Raw genomic sequence first — 24,774 nt, forward strand, 5'->3', positions numbered from 1 at the left:
ATGCAGAAGGCTCCAAACACAAATCATGGCTCAGCCAGGACAGCCTTTTACACGAGTTTTTCAGAATCTTTCCTTTTCACTAAGGGACACGGTGAGTCTGACCCAATAAGATGAGCTTCAGCACAGAGAGATATTAAAAGATTAAAAGGCAAACAGAAAATTCAGCATGGCTCAGGAGTGTCAGAGAATATTCCAGGCCCTTTTCCTGGAAGGAAGGGCCAGGCAAATGAAGTGGATGAGTATCAAAACTAAAAAGGGGTGAGAGGAAAAGATGAACTCTGGTGGCAGCTTTGATGCAGGCTTCACAATCCCCCGGGTTACATAAGCATGCGTGTGTGCACGTGTGTGCACATGTGTATGTCCGTGTTGGAAACGGGAGGATTGTGTGTGAAATACTTGTCTTTCCCTTCACTCTTTCTTGGCAGGGCAGGCTAGGCTAACTGCCCTAGGCAACCTCGCAGGATGACAGGACTTGAATCGTTTCACTTTGACTAAAAGTGCAGAAAAGAAAGCTGCCTGGCGAATACGGCATTGCACGCAGCAGTGAGGATGGCCTCCGCAAAAAGGTAGGACATGTGATAGACGGGCAAAGCCCCGGTGGCATTTCGCCAGCTCTGATAAGCGTGTGGCACATCTGCGGCATCGCCAAGGGGTCTCTGATTGATCAAAAGCACCATAACGGTACTCGGCGTCATAAAAGTAGCACTGTATTTAACCTTCCTGTACAAACTTTAGGAGCATTAATCTGTCACAGTAGGTTCTATCTTGTACATGTAAATGGATAGGACTCTGTAATCAAATCCTAAATGTGTATTTGTAGCAATATGGCTTTTCAGAAGACTGTGTGATGAGAAGCAACAGACAGAGCAGGGGACAATTAAAGAGACAGCGCGGTGCTGGGCGAGACCTTTTACTCCCTGAATGGAGTTTCCAGGAACTCCACTGATTTCTGAATTTTCATGTTTATTTACCAGCCAGCACAGCCTTATTGGGATCCCACGAGGCCTCTCCTACTCTGTCACCTGCAATGGAGACTCATTTAGGCAGAGAGAAACTTCGCAAGGATGTGATTCAGGAGCATTCTAATTTCCTTTCAACACCAGTTCCAATTACGGATGGCAGCTCTGTGTTCAAAATAGTTTGAGTCTGAGAACAGTCCTACAGGGAAAATGCTTTGTGATTCTTAGCCTTGAAAAGGGCAGGCCTCAGTTTCGGGTCTTGGGATTTCTGCTCGCTGCTGTTCCCACCCAGATTGTCCCAGAGAGGCATTTGTAGATGCTGCCAGGCCTGTTGGAGTTTTTCCAGTCTGTTTGGAGCTTATGATTTATTGAGACTTAAATTTCAGTGACCAGAAACAAATTCTTCTTGACCAAACCCCCAAAATCTTAGATTGGTTTTGTATAAAATATTCATAGTCAAGGGCTGGGGTAGAGTAGGAAGGAGAACTTAAGTTTCAACTTCAGATCAGAAGAATGAGGGTACATTCCATGATATTGATGTGAATAATATCAGCACATTTTCTTCTTAAAAACCTTTGTGAGATTTGCATATGTATTTATTGTGCAAAGCATATGCATCTTGCCTGGAATATATTTCATTGTGTAGCATATGGTTCCTTTCAGCAAAGGATCTTAAATGACTTTAACAGAAAGAATTCCTCCTTTCATTCACTCCCAGAGAGTAAGGTGCTATTTAAGAGGCAAGAACTCTTTCCTAAGGGTTCCGCTCAGGCCCTTAGTAACCAACTTGTAAGTTCACGCCCATCAGTTTTTTTCCCTTCACTCTCTCTTGGAGGAGAGAGCAGGCTGGGCTTAACTGCACTAGGCAATCCAGGGCCTGCAAATCCATAATAGAAAGCAGAAATAGCTCTTGCTCACAGTCTAGATGTGGGGTTCCTGAAGGGAAATCCAAAGGAATTATAACTTAGGACAGCACTGGTCAAAAGAACTATAATGTGTGCCACAGATATGAGCAATGTACTTAACTTGAAATTTCCTAGTACCTACTTTAAAAAGAGTAGAAAAAAAAAACAGGAGAAATTGATTTTAATAAGTATAATGTATAATGTAGTTCATGCAACCCACTATATTAAAGATGTTATAAACATGTCATCAATATAAAAATTATTAATGGGATATTTTACATATCTTTTCTTGCCCCGAGTCTTCCAAATGCAGCATGTATTTTATTCTTATAGCATATCCTGGTTTGAACTATCTGTACCTGAAGTTCTCAGCAGCCACATGTGACTGAAGGCTACTCTCTGGTATGGCACAGTTTTAGGAAGGACAAAACAGTGAAGCAGAGAATTATACCTCGTGAATATTATTTTTAGAACAAGAGGGAGTTATCAGAGGCTGAGTTGATTTGATTATGATGATGATAGCATTGATACCTTATGCTTACTTTTTTTTTTTTTTACTATTTAGTACTTCTATTAATATTATGGGATGTTTGAATGTTTTATACGTATTTATTCAGTTATAATAAAACCCCCACTAAACAGTAGGCAATATTATTATTTACTTTTATGAGGCACAAACATAAATGTTTAAAGAGTGTGGAAGAATCTTGTGGTTCTTTCTGTCTCCAAGGAGCAGCCAGTAGTGACAATATGTTAACATGGGCACTGTCTAAATTCAGAAGGTAAATGGCTCTGTGTTTTTACACACTTTTAAGACTGAGTTGGTTAAAAGTTAGGTCCATTGGATCAGCTCTGCTCTACTAAATGTTCTCGAAGGCATTATAAAATTAAAGCATTTCCTTGGGCATAAGGTTTAGAACTGCCATAAAAAGGTCAGTTGGTAGAGAAACCAAAGATAAAAAGTGTTGAGAGCAAGTTTATACAAATGAAGCTAAAAAGTATATTTGAAGATAATATCCTTCATCCTCAGTCTTAAATGTACAGATTCTATGACGATCTCTGTCAAGGCCACCCGTAGGGTAACTTTCTCCCATAAATCTTGTTGTGGGTTACAGCTGCTGAAGTTGTGGCCCCCAGCAACATGGCCCTGGGCTCATCTCCAGGTTGTTCTAGTCTAGGAAAATAAAGATTGCTCCAAATGAATAAGTCATATACCCCAGGTGGTCCTGTGCACTGGGAAGATAGACTTTGTGCCACATAATCCTAACACAATGTGCTAGAAGTGTACCTAAGACCAGCAAGTGGCAGAAGAGGAGAAGTCAGGCAGACGGCTCAATGTTGGGGGCCAGGGAGGCAGGAGTTGACAGGGATTCAAAGGGAGTTGAGGCATCTTATACACAGTGCGGACAGCACACCAGCACATTAAAACTAAGCAACATCAACACACATTCAGTAAAAACTGAGTCATTTGACATTAACCACATGTTCACGTGCCAAAGCATGTCAACCAACATCAGTCTTCTGCACACCAAATATAATATATAGTCACTCTAAGACAGGGGTTTTCAACCTTTTTTATCTCATGGTGCACTTGAACCTATAGTTAAACTTCCAGGACATATTTAAATTATGTTGACCTCTCCCTCCACAAAAAAAAGAGTGGAAAAAAAAAATAATATACTTGTGTGCTTTGAACTTTTTTGGAAAATAATTTAATTAATGATCTTTAAAATTTTTCCCAGTACTCCAAGATCCTCTCACGGCACACCAGTGTGTTGTGGCACCCAAGTTGAAAATCGCTGCTCTAAGGAGGGATGAGAAATAGTAAAATTTCTTCTTTCTTCTATCAACCGTAGGACCCTGACCCCACACCCAGCGTGCTATGCAATTTATATGTGGGAAAGATGAGAAAGATCATGTGACATCAGTCCAGCCCACACAAGGGAAGTCTGCAAATTGCAGACCATTGATCCTGCAAAATTAACTGAGATAGGAACACTGGCCAGGGAGAAAGTGTCTTTTTATTTCTGCAATGCCATTTTGGGATATGACGTGAATCCCCCTGCTACACGGTTAAGAATGTGAATTTGAAATTCAATAGAGAAGAAAGGAGAGAAACAGGTGGAGTGGAGGAAAGGGAAAGACGGCATGCCATTTTTTAAGACATGGCTCTTGGCGTTTCTTTTTCCTTCCCAGAAAGCAGGTGTTGGTAACGACTGCGAAGACTCTGAGTCCTTTCCGTATTTTGGAGTCTATCTCACAAAGCAAACTTTAGTCATGTAAAATGGGTAAACACGATGTGCAACATATTAACACATTTGGTGAATTCTGCAAATATATTTTTACACAATTAGCCTAATTATTTAGATACATATTAAACCTTGCTTGCCTCAAGCAATTTAACATGGGATATAATTTCACATATTATCACCAGAAAAACACATTTATGGAAAATCTGCATCTCTCTTTTCATCATAACACTTCCAGTTATCATTATTTGAGATATAAATAGATAGTTTATATTTCAAGGGTGATGAACACTGTACATTTCCAGAGAAAGTGTCTCCTAAATTAATGAACAAATGATCTCCTATATCCTGGTCTGTTTATTTGTTGTATTGAAATAACCCTTGGTGCCACTGCATCGGTGACATTGTAACAGTATCCAAGTAGGATACCCCGCCTCATTCAGAAATTTAAAGATTTGTTTGATATTGTAGGGACGTTTAAGTGAAGAGCAGAAGGAACTAATTCAAAAAAAATTTGCAAAGAAGACAGGGATAATTGTGATTATGCCTATTTCCATAAGGCAGTCGTGGTTACTTCAAAAAGCACCATCAACAGCCATTTCATTGTCATCCTGTTAATATTTTCAGTGAACTGTGTGTAGTATTACTTTCTGAGAGTGCAAATTATGTTTGGACGTCCCTTGTTTTAGTCATCTTCCCAACAGGAAAAAAAAAAAAAAAAAGAGCATTAATGATAGAAATACTTTGTATGTGTATGGTGATTAAAAGATTTTTAAGAGCTTATTTTATTATGAAACAACTCCGATGATCTAGGCAATGTTGAGTATTGGCAATTTGCATTTGGAAAAACTCCATTTTACAAATGGAGAAAATAAATCGTAGAAATAACTTGCCATAGTCACTTAAACTGTGACCACACAGACAGAAGTATTTTTATCTAATATGTTTTTGGCATTTTACTCTATAACAAGCAATAGCACTCTGAGAAAAAGCACACATATCTGCATGTACACACACGTGTCTTCTAAAAATTATGTTTTTAATTCCTGGTTATGTAGATTTGAAAAGCAATTGCTTTTTCTCTATTATGTAACTTAAGAGCTTCTAAGTTGTACTATGAGGAAATTCACTGCCTGAAGAAGGGGCAGGGAAGGGAAGGGCAGAAGGGTAGCGTCCCTGGTTGAGACCCCTGTAACCTAAATAGCACCCTGCTAGGCTGAAAAGTTTTTCTTTGGGGTAGAAAGCAATCCTACAGGAAGAAAAAGACCCCTTGACTTCATTTGCGTTACTTCTCATTTGGAGCCAAACTAAAGGGGATGAGAAAAATGTCTCTTAGCTCCTCTGGGTCTGCAACTAAGAATGACTCAAGACGTCAGGCAGGGCTCCATCAGAGGGAGGCGAAAGCTGCAGGAGGCCCACCACCTCTGGGATGAAGAAATGTACCTCACAGATGCGTGTGCAGCTCAGGTTGGCATTAACATCAGTTTACATCCAATTTTCACTCGACAGCCGAGCCTTGAGAAGGGGCTTTAGCTATCAATCAGACGAGAGTGGATGCCTCAATTAGAAACATTTCCATCCAAGGGACGAAGCCACTGGCCTCATACGCCCAGAAAAGACAAACCCAGTGCTCTCTGCAGCACGAGTAGCACAGGGGACCCTGGACATTTTCCTCTTCCGCTACTCATTTTCTATCAACCTGAGGCCCCATAGCTTGAGCTCTTGGTAACATTTGATAGAGTCCAATTTTAAGTCATGTGTATCTGAAGGAAGAAGTTCTTTTGTCAGTCAGTGAGTCGAATGGACCGCCACCCAGAATCTGCTTGTCACTTGGGGTCAGTTACTCTTTCCTCCTCATCCAGGTGTGGTGTCACAGAGGAAGAATTTTTTTTTTTTTAAATCTTTGTGAAAAATAACCGCGCGCGTGTGTGTGTGTGCGTGCACACATGCGCACACAGGCAGACAGGGCTATGTGACTGCTTCATTGTATAAATGTCACTTCTGGGCTGCTACATGAAAAGCTGCAGGTGGGATTCCCAGTTCTCCCTCTTCCCGTTCACAACTGAAAACGTCTTGTGTTCCAGGGGTGCAGCTGCAAAACGGTTGTACTTCTGTGAGGCTGGTACCCTTAGTGACTGTGTGGGGCTGAGCTTCTTACTACCTCATGTTGACTATGTCCTATAAGTGGGAATAATTCGCTATGATTTTAACACGACAGCCTCACCTTTCCTAACTAATGCAATAGAAAATCTAAAAATTGTTTAATAGTTGAAAGCAGTTAAATGATGCAAATGAAAGTCCACATTAGAAGCCTATAAAAATATATCTATGGTTATAGATTTGATGTTTGGCCTTTTGTATTGTAGCTTCTGATGGAAGGGAGTTAATAATGAAGAGACAAGCTGAAATTAAATGTTCATTAGCATTGCCTTGTGGAAGACTCACAACATCTAATTGATTGCCAAGTTTGGTATTTCAACTACTAAACCTATCACAGATCTGTCCATTCTCTACAATTCTACTGGCATTAGGCTGAGGCCACCTTGTCTCCTCCAGGCTGTGATATTCACTCTCGCTACCCCCTAATCCCTGACCTCATTTCAGGGTTCTTTTCCATTGCCTGTTAGAAAGCATTAATAAGTTCCCATTCCACTTCAAATAAAATGTGCCATGCTGAAGGTGGCCCCAAAGTCCCTGTGTGATCAGATGATGGGGACAAGAAACAGGAAGATTCTCCCATTAACTTACCCAAAGGACACGAATGGAATCCTAGGACAAATTTGTCTGTGGCCTAATCAGCTACTCCAGGTCCAAAACAGAGTGACAAAAGCCTATTTAGTGTCTACCAACATCCATTTCCAAACTGAGGAGGGGGAAGTGGGAGGAGGTAAAGATATGGTGGTCCTAATGAAATGGCTCAGCATTCATTTAGGTCTCATGCCTCTATAAAATGTAGCATTTTTGCCAAAATTATTTTCCAAAGACTCGTTTGGATCTTATGACCTCCCCTTTTAAAATGCTTTGTTGGCTTTTCTGCATCATTCAAGGCTCTGTATGGCCTGGCCTGGGCATTTCTCTTTGTCTCCTAAGAGATAGCCAGCTAGCACTAGCACTACACACTGCACCTTTAGCTCCCTGAATGACTTCAATTCAGCTCCAATATATCCTTTCTAATTTCATCATGTCTTTCATCCATTTCTTGGGTCAATATTTGGATTTCCTTTTGGTTGTTTTCCACTTTTCCTTTCAATTCCCTTCACCATTTTTGCCATTATACTGTAAATTCCCCTTTCTGTCATTTTCATAATTTCTTTATAGGCAGGCTCCTCTGTGGTAGCTGCCTCATGTTCCCTTGATCTGTTCTGTTTTTTATGTTGCCAGAATTTTTCTGTTGGTTCCTCCTCATGTGTGTTTTTTTCTTATTCACATCCTTCCCCTTCCTTCTCCTCCCTCAACCTCCTTCTCCTTAATTTTCCTCATCTCAGTGCTTGGGTGTTGGAGTGGCCTGTTTGGCTCCTAGAGTCCCTCAGTGTCTCTCTGTGCCCTCAAAATGAGGTTTCTGGGTGGGACAATCCAGGAAGAGGTAGATGGAGTTCCCTTGCCCCCGTCTTACTGGCAGTGGCTGATGAGCAGACGTCTCCAGTCTGCCATGTTGGAGGTCTCCTCTGGGGCCTCATGCTATGTGTTCTGGGGAGTGTGGGGGAACGGAATGGAAGACCATCTCCCTTATTTATGTTCCACTAGCTTGATCACCTTCAAGGCCCAACTCTAATGGTAACTTCTTGTGGTGAACACTTCCCTGACTCTCCCAGACAGCATGAATTGAGCTCTCACAGTAATGGGTTAATAGTTCCCCCTCAAGATTGACCATGTGGTATTACCCCTGATACCATTATCACTGAATCATATCACTATCATTATATGTATATCATATAGTTTGTTAGGCCATATCATTATACCTTATGTCAAATCATTATATGTCCATCATATTATATTATTTTATGTTTCTATTTCTTCCTAGACCATAGATTGCATGAGGATAGGAATTCCATATTGTCTAGCTCAATGTCTTACTCTCTTCCTCAAACCCAAAATATCAAATGCATATTATAAACTCTTAAAAAATATACTCTTTTCCTACTTTCTTTTTGGGTATTGTTAAAAGAGAAAGTATAAGCTATTGGAATATATTTATATATTATTTCTTTTTTTTTAAGTGTTACTCCAAATGATTATATCATAAAAGTTAACAGTAAACATCACTTAAAAATGACTTAACTTTTTAAAGTGATTACTTCACTCAAGGTGCTATTTCTGAGGTACCCCAAGATCCTCGAATGCCAGGAAGAGTCAAAGGACAAAGTGCTGCTGGGTACCAATCTGAGCAATAAAAATGGTGCATCTGCCATCTAGTGGTCATCATATGTAAATGCACCTGGACTTGAAGTCTCAGGGGCCATCGCACACCAACAGGGAGTAAAACTAATCTAGCTAACATCCATTGACTCCCTACTGTGTTCCAGGAACTGTATTAAATTCTTTCCATAAATTACATTATTTAATATTCAAGACAATTGTGTGCAGTAGACCCTATTTTTACTCCCATTCTAGAGATGAAAAGTTTAAGGCTCTGAGAAGTTGAGGTGTCTAACCCTGGTAGCCAGACTTCAGAACCCATATCTTCAGAAACTACAATAAGTGGCAGCCAACGGAGCTAGCTTTACATGGAAACATCAATTTCTGTGTTAATTGATGTAGTAATTATTAGAATGTATTTATAATTTTAGAGTTGGAAAATATGTCTCCCATGTTATAGACGAAGAAATTCTATCTCAAGAGAACTGAAATAATCTGAAGTTTATTTTAAAGTACCAAAGCCAGAAATCAAAAGAAATGAATTCAAACTTAAGATTTAATCTGAACTCTATATTGTATCCACTTCATTGTACTTCAAGTATCGTCATGACAAAACGTCACAAGAGGTTTATATAAGCTTATTTTTTAAAAATAGGTTTCCATTTTTCAAATGCTTGATGCCCCAACTTCCTCGAAAGTTGAGTAAATATGGGGCTTGAAGAAGAGTATGGAAATATCAGAGTACAAACAGACAACTCTCTTATCTCCCAGACACTCTCCTGTGCTCAGTACTCCATCTGCCAGAACATTCCATCTACCCACAAATCAAACATAAGGCATCATAGTCTAGACCCAAGGAAAAATATGTCACTTTTTAAGCTTGGATCAATAATCCAGTCTACAATATAATGTTTTAGTTGATTTGATAACCATGAAAGGACTAATTGTCACTTTCCCCCAACATTCTAAACTCTTAGAAAGTCTGCTTGGACAGTGCTGTAATCCATCAATGGATTAGGGCTGAGTATCTCCTAAGCCTACTGGTGCTCAAATTGGGACTCTAGGTAGCTTTCTATCACAAATATTAGCTTTTACTTTTAGGATATGTTCTTTCCCTTCATCAAAATGCTCTCTTTGTTTATTTTGACCACATTTCAAGCTTTTCTATCCTTAGTTCGATACGTCATCTGATTGCTCTTTAAAATATTTATTAAGCCCTTATTATGTAGTCCCTAACTTCAGGTAGCTTGTAACCTGTTCAAATGATATATACAAATTAAATGAATAGACCATTCCAAATGAGGTGGTGCTTGCCTGTAATCCCAGATACCTGGGAAGCTAAGGCAGGCGCATTGTATGAGCCCAGGACTTTGAGGCTAGCCTGGGCAACACAGTGAGCCCCTGTCTCTAAAAATAAGTAAGTTAATTAATTAATAGATGATATAATTATAGATTATGCTAAGTAATCTATCATAACAGGGCTGAAGAGAACCAGTATTTCTATAGTTCTAGCAAGTGAGCTGAGAGAGAAATGAGTGGAGGGAGAGGAAGGGGGTAAGTTACAATGAGTGGGACTGGCTGCGTGAGCCCTGGTTGGTTTTACTTCCATGGACTGTTGTCCCTGCAGTTGTGCCTCTAATGTCTTTTCTACCTTTGTATTCCTCCTCTGTCCTCTTGGCCTCTGCAAACACCTAGTACACACCTTTACAGATTAACACATCCCTGCCCACGGATGTGCATCATGCTTACATGTAAGCTCCTTAAAACCCCCTTTTCTAAATTACTTATATTTATATATTATAACTGGCTTGATGTGACAGAGTTACTAAGAGGAAAATAACAGTAAAAATACCTCAAAGAAGTGATTCTGGACAGACAGAAGTGAATATAGACAGCTGAGGACTGGTCTGAGTTCTACGATTTTCAACATGAGCAAGTAAGAATTTCAAGTGATCTGAAATCATTATTCTCTTAGCACAGGGATAATTTTGAAACACTTGCATTTTGTGATATCAGATAAGAAATTAAACTCTTAAATATGTTTCTGCCCACAGAGCCTTCATCACAGCAGTGACAAGTGTATAGATTGTTCTTGGGTGAGATGCACAGAGCCTCCCTTGCCACCCTTTGATAGAGAATACATTACGTGATGAAGGATTCAAAGTGTCTCTACAGAAGTAAAATGTTCTCACTCTAATTCTATGTTCTGTGTGTTTTCAAATCCTTTTCTCATTCCTCCCAAAATACACAAACATTTTAAAAGAGAAAAATTACTCATTTTTTCTTTATTCTTCTTAGGCTAGCAAAGTCAGAAAAATCCTTTACAAGAGAGACGAGCTAGATTATATTCAACTTCACATCCCAGCGACACAGTTGTCAGCCATGCAGTCTATTTATTATAGGGACGGTGGAAAAAGCAAAGTGAACTCAGCTGGGTTTTCAGGTCCCAGGTTGAGTCTACGGGGCTGACGGTTAGAAACATCATCTTTTCCCTTATGCACTGAGAAAATTTGATCTGGAAGTCATTGGAGGAGAATATGGAAGCCCCATGATTCCCCTCTCATTGAGTGACTTTTTTACTGCTGTGCTTTGATTCAATATAACTAGCAACAGAAGCAAAATGATTATTAAAATAATATTTATAGACATACAATTACATAATGTTGAGAATTTTATAGCAGACACATTTCTTTTAGGTAATTAATAGACCGGAAATATTTTTCAAAATAATTAATTCCACACTTTAAAAATATATATTCTTTCCTCTTCATTACCATCAAAAAAAAAGAGAAAGAAATAAAGAAAGAAAGAGGCCAATGCTTTTCTTTTATGGAAAACCACTGTAGCTAAACAAAACTCACCATGAAAGAAATGCAATTAATAGTTAGAATAACAGCAGTAAAACAATTACTGGAATTGTTTGTCTTTTATAGATCTTTGGTTAAGGATTGATTTTTATTGTGTTTGTTTTTAAATGCCATATTTAGAATTATTTTGTTTGAGATCTTAAACAAGTAGACCTTTGTTTTCAGTTCCAGAAGTTACTGAAATGCAAGCCAAGGTATTCCATATGCTTCTTTTTTACTTAACTGCTTAATTAAACCATTCGACTGAAGAAAACAAGATAGTTTCATTCATTCCTTACCGCCTACTTAATTAATTGGTTTTCTTTGTAGAAAACATGAAATTGATGTTTTGGGGTTAGTTTTCTAGAGAAAGAATAAATATAATATCTGCATAAACGTATCTCCCCATCACTACCACATCCTTCTCTCCATCCCATAATATAATGTTACAAATGCCTGGTAGTGACCTGGCCACATCACAAAACACACTTGTTACATTCTGAACACCTAGATCAAAGCAGAATGACTCTGAATTGTTTCTTGGATTCTCTAATGTTTCAAGACTCCAGTGATGATGTAGCCTTTTCATCCCATCTAATTCCCAGTTCTACCCGATGGAAACATTCTTGGCGAAATACATTCTAAACATCCAGGCTCATTTCTCATACAATAGGGTGAGTCACCGAATCCTTCACCTGGAGCTGCTGTATCCAATTCAGCCATTTTCATTTTATTAAAAGAGAAAATTTCTTTAACATATTTCCAGTCTCCTGACCTGCTCTATAATTTTTTTCTACATGGAGTTACTATATTTGTGCAAATCATTACGAACCTTAATTAGGACATTAAAATTCTACACAATGATTCTCTTTTGTCACTGGAATAGAAGAGCTAGCTCTTGCCACTTCCCCCACACTGTCCTTTAAAATACTTAAAGGCAAAAAACCGCATGCTCAGCTTATGCAATGTGCTTTAACTTTGCTGAATCATTATATAAGGGGCCAAATCTTCATATACTGTAAACTGTAAAACAGCTACAATATCTGGTAGGTCCACTTGCGTCAGTTGTCTATTTTAGAAGTTTGAAATGAAGATGCTTTGAAATACTCACCCATGCATTGCCAGAAAATTAAGAAACAGACTCAGAGAAGAAATGTGCTGCAGCCAACAAAATAAAATACGTGACCCTTTTGATCACAATTGGGCCTGGCCAGTCTATTCTGTCCATGTGATTACTGCCTGGGGTCAGCCAGTCACTTATCTTGGGAGTCTCTCTCTCTAAGTCAACAAGCTTTGTTCTCAGAGTTTTGGAATCTGTGTCCCTGAGTGGTTACCAAATGGTCCAGATGATGTTGCAACCCAGAATTTCAGGGGAATTAACGTGTGAACTCCGACCTAGGAGTCAGGCGGTGGGGATCTGGACAGGTATTCTCTGCCTTTTATCCACTTCATGAACTGCTCTGAGGTTTTCTCCTACAGCCTGTCCAGAGAAGCAGCACGTGTGCTGATGAGGGATGTCCCTTCTCAGTGACTTCCTCGGCTCTGCAGCTCACTGGGAAGCACAGGGTGAGTGGTTCTCTGCCCATCAAATCACTTTTCATCCCTTCTGTGGCTTCTATTCTTTTTGATTCTCATTCCTTTGTTTTTTTCTTTCCAATAAAGCATTAGTGCTTAGCCCTTGATTCAGCATCTGCCTTTTTAGTAAATCTAGGCAAAAACAAATCCAATGAAAGCAATAGGCTTATGTCTTGTTGTCAATTTGAGAGTCTAAGAAAGTTACAGAGGAATGTTAATATCCAGCGGCACCTTAACCCCACCTCCCTGCATTTATGACTTTTAAAGTTTCACTTCCTACTCTTATCTAGTAGCTGATTTCATTTACTATTCATATTTGTAACATTAAAAGATCTATGCTTTTGTTTATAGTCTTATGAAACATATATATTTTTAAATAATGTATTTTTAAACTGATATCACCTGCAAAAAAAATTTGATAGCTTCTTAGTAGTGAATCCTGACAGACAGGGGCTTAATCAAGTGATAGAACTTTACATCATCAATTTTGAAACACTCCAACATCCTATTCCTCCTTACACGGGGAATAGCATGTCGCTATTGTGTTATTTCTGACCAAAGTGCATTATATAAATATAATCATGAGAAAAAAACAGACAAGTCCAAAGGGAGAGAGATATTCTAAAAAGTAACTGAACTACATGCCAAGAAAAATAAAGGCTGAGGAACCATTTCTAATTTAAGGAGGTTGAAAAGATAGAGCAACTACCTGCCAGGCAGGCTCCTTGATTGGGTGCTGAGCAGGGGAATCCTATGAAGAGTAACATTGGAACAACTGATAAAATTTGAGTGCGAACTGTGGATTCTATAAAAACCCTGTACAGATGTTAAATCATACCCAAAGAGGGAAGACTGGGTATAGCGGGTCTCAGGAGAGGCAGAGGGTTGAAGAAGGAACAGAATGTTTATGTGTTTATTACCTGGGATAACAGTAACTATTATAACAAACTAAAATTTTTTCAGAGGCTTACAAAATAATAGCTCACATCTCTGTCATATAACACCTGTAGCTGTTTCTGATCGACAGGCAGCTTTTCTTCAGGGGGTAATCAGGCACCCAACCCTCTCCATCTGTGGCTCCAATAGCCCTTAGCATGTCTGTTCAGTAGAGCAGAGTGGGAAGGCAGAAAGTGGCTAAGGCACTTCTATTCACATTCCTCAGCAAAAGCGATCACATAGACACTCCTAAAGACAAGTGAGGCTCAGGAAGGTAGTTACTGGTTGGGCAGCTGCCTTCTGCCAGTATCAAAACTCCATGGGAAATGGAGCATCGATTTTGGGGTGGATGGGCTAGCAAAGGGAAAAAATTTTCCTTTTGCAAAAAATAACTAACGTTTATCCAGCACTGTGTGTCAAGCATGATGCTAAAATGTTTATGTGTCATTAACACAAAATTCCCATGAAATAAGAATTACTGTCTCTATACTACTAATAAAACCCAGAAACTTAGAGGTGTGAAAAGCAACCTGCCCAAAGGCACACAAGTTAACAGTGTTTTAAGGTCTGTCTTGCTCCCAAACCCCTTTAGTGATCACACACATGATTTAGGGCGGACAGTCTATTGTTCAAATCCTGGCTTTGACTTTTGAGTTCCATGACCTTTGGCAAATGACTTCATCTTTTTAAGCTGAAATGTTCCCATCTATAAATGGGAATAATGCTGACCTCACAGAGTTTATATTCATCTTTTAAATAATGGTGATACTTACAAAGTTCTGACCTTAGTATTTCACTAAGTGCAAGGGATGCAAATAGTAAGCAAACCTGTGAGTCCCTGTACCTTTGCTTCTTAGCCCTGGGAGTGTTAAACTCTCTTACCCTCCACTTCCCCACCTGTCAAAAATCAAAGCGGTGGCAATTAAATGACTTAAAATATAAAGTGATTAGCTCACTGTGTGTCACATCATAAGCATTTAATAAGTGTTTGTATTAGTTTTCCATTTCTGCTGTAACAAATTGCCACCCATTTAGTGGCTGACAACAACATAAATTCATTTTCTTACAGTTCCAGAGGTCAAAAGTCCAAGATCAGCCTCACTGGGCTAAGGTTCAAGTGTCAGCAGCTGATGCCTTCTGGACATCCAGGGAGCATTGTTTCCTCGCCTTTTCTGGGCTCTGAAGGCAGCCAGCATCCCTTGGCTCTAGGTTCCTTCCTCCATCTTCAGAGTCAGGAGCACACTTCTCTCCTCTCTGACTTCTGTGTCTGTTCTCACATCTGACTTTCCCTCTTTAAGGAGGACTGTGATGGCATTAGCCAGGGTAATCTCCCCTTCTTGGGTTTCTTAACTTAATCACATGTGCAAAATCCCTTTTGCATGTGAATTTACATATTCACAGGCTCTGGAGACCCATCTTTGAGGGTCATTATTTAATCTACTGCAGAGTTAGTAGTAGTCCTTGTATAATCAAAAGTTATTCTAAATTCAATAAGGTTTAGATTCCTCCACTCTCAAAAAAAAAAAAAAAAAAAAATCCTTGATTACCTCTGGTGCTTTAACAGGCCATTTTGTTTCTCCTAGATAAAATGAAAAAAATCAACATAATTATCCAGACGATTCAATTCAAGAGAATAAAACCCTAATAAGAAAACAAGCAAATAAATAAACATAAGCTGATATGTCTATGTTGTTATAAAAATTCCAGGGGAAATTGAGATTTTAAAAAAATAAAAAAGCAAATTTTTTGTTGGTTATTTTTTTGAGAAATATGAATATTTTTGCCTTAATCTGTTTTTGTGATAGAGACCTGGCTCTTGTCCTTTGTGTTTTCTTATAGGTTAGCAACAACTATTTCTTCCATGGCTTTTTTCTGTCGTGCAATGAGCCTGTTGCAAGAAAATAGAACACCATGGGCCCTTATTGGCCCAAATGAGAGCTCACCCTTGCATTTCCAAAGGGATAAGTCATAAAAAACACAGCAGGACTAGACATTTTTAGAAACTTCCATGAATAAGGGAGTATCCTCACTGAAAGAATAATAATTTTCTTTAAGAGCCAAATTGTTCAGCTGAGCCTACAGATGATCTGACTTTTAGTTACTTGAAGGTATATTTTATGACATTAGAAACATAAGAACATGTGTTATCTGGCCTGGGGGGGAAAGCAGCACCCTAAATTCTAATCATTTCTTTCACCAATGCAAAGGAAATCTTTTAAGACTTTAAAAGGTTGGGTTAACAACACTGAAAATATTTTTATTTTTCACACTCCTCTGCTTTTCTTGGTTCCATCTGGGACCAGAAGCCAGCATGTTGAAATACCAGGAGAAAGACAGTCCTCAAACATTTCCAGCATGACGAGAGGCAGGAAATAGCAGAAAGCTCAGAAGGGCAGATTTTTTGTTCTGCCTACAAGATTTCCAGGCTAATTTAATATGTTAACAAGTTTGTATAGGTATTACTTGATGTGACTTGGGAACACCCAAGTTTTGAAACCTGGTAGGGTTTTTGTGTTTCGAAAATGAATATTCCTCTTTATTTTCATTGTGTTATTAACATTTAATATCAAAGTGATAGCATTTTAATTGATGTGGCAGTGTTTGTGTGGGAACTCTGACATATTTAAATAACATGGTTACAGCAATTATTTGTTCTAAAAAGGGCTCATTAAGCGATCAGTATTGAGATGAAAAGTTATGATTTTTTTAAAGATAAGCACAATGTTAGTTTCAGTTCACTGACAAATGCAGCTAAGTCTTTATTTAGTTATATGAATAAATGCAAGAAAAAGTAGGAGGAGTACCAATTGTTTAAAAAAAAAAAAGCCAAAATGATTTAGCAAAGAATGTAAAAAATATCTCAATATTTTCTGCACATAAGTAAACTCACCAACTCCAAGTTCTCCAAATATGGCTCCAGAATGCTTTGGAGCGTTGAGAGCCAGCTCTGATGAGTCAACAAAATAAAAATACCTTAAGGGAATGATTTAATAGCTACTTCCCATTCCTGGTTGTAATAGAATAGGCCTAGTTTGTTTTTAAAAAAATCTACGAGACGTAGTGAAATTGGGCTTTGTTTGATGCTTGGACCTTTCAAATACTTATACTGAAAAACGTGAGAGACTCTAGGGAAAAGAACAGTTTGCAGCAGCAGCTCTTGGTCATAAGGGATTTAGAGATCCTGGAGATTAGTAAGACGAAGATTTCACAGTTTTCTGAACTATCCCCAGAAGCACAATGGATTTAATTTATACTAAGCACACATTCATGTGAAATTTGTTTGTACTGGTTTGTTAGATCAGTAACATACTGGAGGCTGAGCTTGTGTCTAAATGTGTCTTACAAGGTCTGACAATGAAGTTCGTGAACTCATCCTAGAAAAAGTTGCTACATACCTCATTGCTGAATAGCACTATGATCACCTTCAAAGCACTGCCCTTGGAAAGCTATACATCAATACCAGCATCTAGTCCACCCTTCAAAGCAATGTTGGAACTCTTTCTGAAATGGCCATCAGAGCTGGCCCTATTACCCTTGATGTCCTGAATGTCATCAAAATGTCTTCCTTTCACTATTTCTTTTATCTTTGAGTAAAGAAAATAATCACTAGGGGACAGATCAGGTGAGTAGGGAGGGATGCTCCAATACAAGTATTTGTTTACTGTCTAAAAACTCCCTCATAGACAGAGCCCTGTGAGCTGGTGCATTGTCCTGATATAAGAGCCACACCTTTCTTGTGCCCAGATTTTCAGTTAAGATTTTCCTGCTTCTCTATCAATATTTACTTGATCCTCTATGATTCTCACTGTCAGCTGACGATTTTGTTGCCTAGTTTGACAAATTTTTGCAATGTTTTCATCAGTTCTGCTTGTTACTGACCACACTAACCTCTCTTTATCAATGATGCTTTCTCTCCCCTCAGAAAAATGTTTAATGCATTTGTACACTGCCATTTTCTTCATGGCATTATCCCCATCAACTTGGACTACCATGTCTCTGATTTCACTTGCACTCTTGCAAAGTTTAACAAGAAATTTAATGTTTTTTTTTAATTGCTCTAATTCAAGCTCCTGCATTCATGCAATAGCACACAAAAACATGTGACAACAAAAATGAATACCATTCAGCAAGACACATCCACATGTAGACATGGACACATTAGTGAGACATTGATATACAAGGGTATTGAACCCTTACCAAGTTGTTTGTACAGTGCTTCCAATGTAAGTGCACAGTGGCCAGTTCATAAACTCAATTTTCAGACTTCATGTCCAACATCTCCAGTAGATTCGAGTCATCATTCAGCATTTGTGGAGTTGCCAGTCCCTGGTACCAGAAACTGGGTTCTGTTCAATTACAATAATGGCTCTCTCGCCATTTCTGACAAAATGACTGCATTACCAAATAATCACCAAACGTGAATTGACTTTTAACTATATACTATGGACTCTACTCGGCTTTAGATATTCAGTGATGTCTGTCTTTATGGAGCTTAGTTTCATAACAAAATATGAACAAAAATGAAATCAGAAATTTACACAAGTGCTAAAAAAGGAAGAAACAGGATGTAAAGTGGGAGAGAAGGATCAGGAAAAGTGTATATCTTTAAAACAATAATTACTGTGTAATCTGAACCTATTCAAAAACTGAGGAAGATACTTCAAGGAAGCATAAGACATACTCATGTTACAGGCTAGTGAGTGATTTGGTCAGATCAGCTGCTGGTCCATTGATGAAAGGAACAGCAAAAGTGTGTTCTCAATCTTCTGACTTCAACCTATTTGGGTTCTCCATGAACGTTTTTCAGACCCCTTAACTCAACCTTGCTGTGACTTACTTTCTTCGTAATCTCTTCTGCCACCACCTCAACCCAGGGAAAAGTCAAGCTAAATGTTCTAGCCAGCATTGGGTGTCTTCCTCACTGTTTCAACAATGCAGCCTGCCAAGCCCATATTTTTTGGGTGCTATCTTTTCCCATTATTTTTAAGTTTCCTCATAATTTCAATAGGCATAGGTGTCCTTATCTTAATAATGTCATGACAAAAATTAAACAAAGATGAGTGGCAGGATAGTGGTAGAGGAGTTGACAACAAGGTCTCCAGGAAGAATAAAACTAGGTACCAAAGCTTAAAGAAACAGGGTCCACAGCTAGGACAAAAGGAAAATAAGATAGACTTGTGCTGAGGATATGATGGTGCTTATAGCCAAAAGAAAGATTGAAATTAGGTTTTTAATTTCTAGCTTTCTATATAGCTAATGCATTATTCTTCATATACTTCCTTCATCTACCTGGGCTAGGATTTCAAGAACAAACTTACACTTTATACAACTCTGGAATTTAATTTTAGTTTAATTTAATTTAATTTTTTGAGACAGTCCTGTTTCATTGCCCAGGCTAGAGTGCCATGGCATTATCATAGATTACAACAACCTTAAATTCCTGGACTCAAGAAATCCCCCTGCCTCAGCCTCTTGAGTAGCTGGGACTATAGGTGCATGCCACCATGTTAGGCTAATTTTTTTTTTTTTTTTTTATTTCTAGTAGAGATGGGGTCTTGCTTTGCTTAGGCAGGTCTTGAACTATGCTCAAGCATTCCTCTCATCTTGGCCTTCCACGGTGCTAGGATTATAGGCATGAACCACTGCATCCTGCCTAGAACTTAATTTTGATTTTTTTTTTTTCAAACAGAGTCTCACTATGTTGCCCTTGGTAGAGTGCCATGGTGTCACAGCTCACAGCAACCTCCAACTCTTAGGCCTAAGCAATCCTCTTGCCTCAGACTCCCAAGTAGCTGGGACTACAGATGTCTGCCACAACTCCCAGCTATTTTTGTTGTTGTTGTTGCAGTTGATTAGCTGACCTGGGACAGGTTCGAACCTGCCACCCTCGGTGTATGTGGCTGGCGCCATAACCACGGTGCTATGGGTGCCGAGCCTAGAATTTAATTTTAATAACATCAAACTAATAATTAAAAATAACATTAGTGATCAACTTTTTACCTGCCACCTAAATTTTAGGGTCAAATTTTACTTGTAAGGCAATGAATTGAATTGGTATTAATATGCAGTATTAGGGAGCCACCTGCCTTATTTAAACAGGGGAAATATGCAATTATAATGCATTTCTAAAAAGTTGGCACCAAAGCAGAAGGTACAAAAATCTTTAAGAAATTGTGCTTGTCTGATCTTCTGATCTCAGTCAAGTTCCTTTTTGTTTTTTTCATTAACTACACCCTGAAAGCACTAAAGTGTTTCACACACACACACAAAAAGGGTAGCCAAGCTATTAATACTTAGTGACCGCACCCATTCACAATACTTGGCTGAATTCTTTCCCTTGTCTATAGTTCCTTTGTGGAAAACATTTATAGTTATGTCTTTTAAGGCTTAGAAATAACCAACTGTTTCTGCCTTTTTTCAGAACTCTTGTAAATATTTATATGTTTTAATATCTCAGTTTCAGGTCCTGAATTTTTGTTATGAGGACTTTATGAATACAAAAGGTATATATCTTTAGGTTGTTGATGATTCTCTAGCCATAGGAAAAGGATGCGGAATCTTATCCATCATGGGCATGATCCCTGAATTCACACATAAAAGTAAAAGAGTTACTTTTATGATCTAGTTCCATTACATCTTTTTTTTTAGATATGGAACATTGTTAAATTTAGCTTTCTTTGTTTTGTGGGCAGATAGTTACTAAGGCTGTGTCAATAAAGGTAAAACAGTCATTCTTTATTTACCAAGCTTGTCTGCACAGAGCTAGAGATACCAAGATAAATAATGCATGGGCCCTGCCCTTAAGGTACTCATGGCTAGTGGAAGGAGAAGCGAGGAAACTCAGATGCTGTGAGTGAAATGGACGGTGACAGAGGAAGTTTCCCAGACTACATGGTCTTTGGCCAGAGTTCCAATGGATGAATAGGGATTTACCAGGCAGAACCACCACAACAAAAAACAGTGGGAAGAAGGACATTCCAAAGGGAAGAAATAACATCATAAAGGAGTGGAAGAATGAACACGGCATATTAAGGAAAATGAAAGAGCAGCGTGGAGATGAAAGATGGAGTCCACATGGGAAATATCTAGAGATAAGTGGGCAGGTCCTGGAATCTGTACAATGGGGCTAAGGAGTTTGGGTGTTTTATTGAAGCCACTGGAGGGTCCTAGAAGGACTTGCAGTGGGAGAACAGTAAGCCCAGATGTCGGTTTCTGACAGATGTCCCTGGTGGCAATGTTGGGGAGGGACTAGGGCAGCCCCACTAGAAATGGAGATTTCTCAGGCACATATTAAAGAAGGCCGGTTGGGTGTGGAACCGAGGCTTGGGCAGAAGGAATGAAGAGAAGAGCTATGGTACCTGTGGGATCTGGACAGTGACTGGATGTGAGGTTGAGGGAGTTGGAGGAGTCTCGAAGGACATTGAACAGTTTGTTAGTGGGTATACAATCCATATTATGGTCAAAGAGGGTAATTTAAACAAGGCCCAAACTCCCTGCCAGTATATAGTCATCACTGGCAGGCAGGGTGGGTTGGCTCTGTGTTCTGTGTGCAGAGGTCACGAGAACACAGACGCAGGATCCAGACCAAATTCACCGCGCACTTTTGCCACTTACTGACTACATGACCTTGGGCAAGTTACTTCCTCATCCATACAGTGGGATGATAATAACACTAACTTCATATTGTGCTTCTAAGGATTAAATAATTTAATATAAGTAAATTAATGAGGGATTAGCATGCAGAAGACTTTTCTTGAATGTGATTATTATTCTCCTGGTCACAGTAGTAGCTGATTTAAATCCTACAATGTCTACAGAGATAGATGCTGTCGTTTCTATTTTTCAGAGAAGGAAAATGAGGCACAGAGAAACGGTAGTGCTAACAGGTCAAACCTAGCAGCCAGGACTCAGAGCGTTTACTCTTACCTTCTCCATAGCTCTCTGTGTAATGTTTTGGGAGTCCAATTCAAGGACATTACACAGAAAGGACTATCTCAGATAGACAAAGAGAGTTGTGCTTTGCATGGGGAAATTTTATTATCGTGTCCCCATGCTAATTTCATCATTCAAACACTCCATCCTTCTTAAGAGGGTGACAGATGTCACCTGCTCTACTCCTTGACTGTTTAGCTGATTTCTGCCTCCCCGACACACACCTTGTTCCATGACTGCCCAGACAAAAGAAGTGGGGCTCTGACCACTGCTGTCCATTAGCTTAATTTGTTCCATTTTCCCTGCTATTTTCTCTGTCTAAACAAGTAATATCCTTTGCTAAGTTGGGAGTTTTCGAATTATTTTTATGGAAAAAGGCAATTTAGTGCAGTGGGTAAGATTTTTAGCTTGAGAATCAGAATGACCTATTTGGTTTTTCTAACATCTAGCCACATTTATCCAATAAAAGTGATGGACATGAAATTAAATTTTCTTTTCAAATAAACAATAGATAATTCTTTATTTATTTTTTTTATTGTTGGGGATTCATTGAGGGTACAATAAGCCAGGTTACACTGATTGCAATTGTTAGGTAAAGTCCCTCTTTTTAGTACATTTGCCTACAGTCAGCCTGCATCTTCATATTCAACCATGAATTTAAAACTTAAAAAAAAACTCAATAAAAGGTAACAGTACAACAATAAAAAATAATGCAAATAAAAAACAAAAACAAAGAATGACATTTACATAGCATTGTTTGTATTCGGTATTATAAACCATCTAGAGATGAGCGTAGGTTATACGCAAATACTATGTCATTTTATATTAGGGATTCGAGCATCGTGAAACCATCATCTGTGAATACCAAAGGATGACTGTATTGGTATATTTCCTAGGACATATATTACTAAAAAGCATATCTATTGTTTATCTGAAATTCAAGTTTAACTGGGCATCTTGTAATTTTTCTGGCACCTCTGTACGGGATTTAACTTCTTGGTGCCTCCACTTTCTCACCTGTAAAACAGGGATAATAAAAGAGAGTAATGGTGATCATGATGGAGATTTGTTATAAAGGTTAAATAAGATCATGTGTGGGGCTTAAGTCTGCCGGAAACTCTAACTATGCATTCCTTGTCATTATTGTTGCCTTGTATTGGGGTTATGGTAAGATGGCGTAAAAGATGAAGGAATCTTTCATTACTAGTTCTGTTAACATTTTTAAAAGCTTTAAAATTGGGAGTGAGGTATGGTTTGTCAAAGATATATCTTCATGTGTCTGACAAATAGGAATATAAATAAAACTTGATTTGTCTGGGTTTTTTTAAAGAGAAACTGGGTAAATAGTTCTAATGTCCCTAAATAATTTCATATTTTCTTCTAACTCCTTTTCCCATAAGCTACCTGCCAAGCTGACTTTATAAAGAAGAGTTTCCAGGCCCTGAGGACTTTATCATTAAAAACAAAGTAGAAGCAGCATGAGGTAGGGCTCATTAGTCTTCCCTTATTTCTTTGGGAAGAATTTGACAAAAACATATTCTGCAATCTCAGCCGACCATCTTTGGAGGCTATTTGCCTTGGGACAATTATGTGTTACCTGATAAGTATACCCAATAATTAACTAATGAATTGGTTTCTTTAGGAAACGATCAGGAGTGTCAGGGATTGAAGAATATTTAGATTGTCTCTACGAGTCTTGCAGAAGAAACATCTGGTTCTTTTTTTCTACAATCAACATGCACCCTGAATGGTCCCAAATTCAAAAATGATTATATTTCATGTCATTTATGTGCCTTTACAGTTTGACAAATTTAACTTGTAAGAATAAGTGATTCCGTGTTCAATTTACGTTGATCCCATTTTCATCCAAACATCCAAAGGGAGAGAACCATTATAGATTGATAAAAGCTGCTGATTGATCTATTGATTTCCAGACCTTAAATCTCCTAGGGAAGTCTTTGTAAAGTTCGTGTTCATAAAATTCTTGTTCTGCCACAAAAGCTCCCAGTGGATTGTGTTTCTCAACTACAAGGAAAATCATCAGGACAAACCCAGAAAATGTTTCTTTAGTATACACTAGGCAGGAGGGCCTTCCAAATTCAGTCTCAATCTGGGTTCTTCAAAGGTTTATTTTTATTTCATTTTTGAAAACTTTTAATTTGAAGAGGGGGGAAAAAGCGCTTTAAAGCACAACAACCCGCAGTGATGTAAGTGCCTTTCTGTCTCATATATAATCATGTCTGTTTGGACGTGCTGGGTGTCATGTCCAGGGCTATGGTGCCACGTTGAGAACAATATTGAACTAAATAGTTTTGACAGAACAGCCAGACCTTTTCTCGGGGCTTCTGCTATATTGCATATCTGCTTCTTTGTACACAACGGGGTGAGCGAGTGATGGAAAGCCGAGAGTTCAATTGTGGTTAGAGTCCGCAAAAGAGCCATCAATGGCTCCTCTTTACTGATTTGCACTATCGCCTGGGAGACAGAGTATACAGGTGACTGTATTTTCCAGGTTATCAGGTATAAGAAAAAGCAAGATCATTTTTCTAAAATGTGTACTCCCATATAATAAATGCTGTGAGTTTATGTCCATGCAGATTAGCACCAGCCCATGTCGGTAGGCGGAAAGAACTCCGCTAATCTCAGCTCCTCATTTCTGTTGTTTTATAAAGAGTGGTTTACGGGCATCAGGTTGTGTGAATGAACTCAGGGTACATTTGTCTCCAGGCAAGACGTTGTACATATTTATTGACAAAGAGTTCATCATTCTGATTGTTTGATCTACTTAGACAATTTATTGAGATGTTAACTCAGTAATATTAAAGGTTTTTTTTTTTTTTTTGGCCGGGGCTGGGTTTGAACCCGCCACCTCTGGCATATGGGACCAGCGCCCTACTCCTTGAGCCACAGGCGCCGCCCAGTAATATTAAATGTTAATGCCTTTCTCCAGGATCCTTACTTCCTCCCCAGAAGGTGGCTCAGCTTATACTTTTGTCTATCTCAGGGTAGACCTAAC

General features: G+C 38.7%; 1 long non-coding RNA gene across 1 annotated transcript in view; it reads left to right on the forward strand.

Moving 5' to 3' along the window:
- The first annotated feature begins 12,793 nt into the window (after window positions 1-12,793).
- Window positions 12,794-24,774, forward strand: part of LOC128561691 (uncharacterized) — a 71,613-nt gene continuing 59,632 nt past the window's right edge. Inside the window, exon 1 of the long non-coding RNA XR_008373312.1 lies at window positions 12,794-12,881. This is a non-coding gene — a long non-coding RNA (uncharacterized LOC128561691). The remainder of the gene's footprint in view (window positions 12,882-24,774) is intronic.

Source organism: Nycticebus coucang, chromosome 12 (genome assembly GCF_027406575.1).
Source record: "Nycticebus coucang isolate mNycCou1 chromosome 12, mNycCou1.pri, whole genome shotgun sequence".
Classification (NCBI taxonomy): Eukaryota; Metazoa; Chordata; class Mammalia; order Primates; family Lorisidae; genus Nycticebus; species Nycticebus coucang.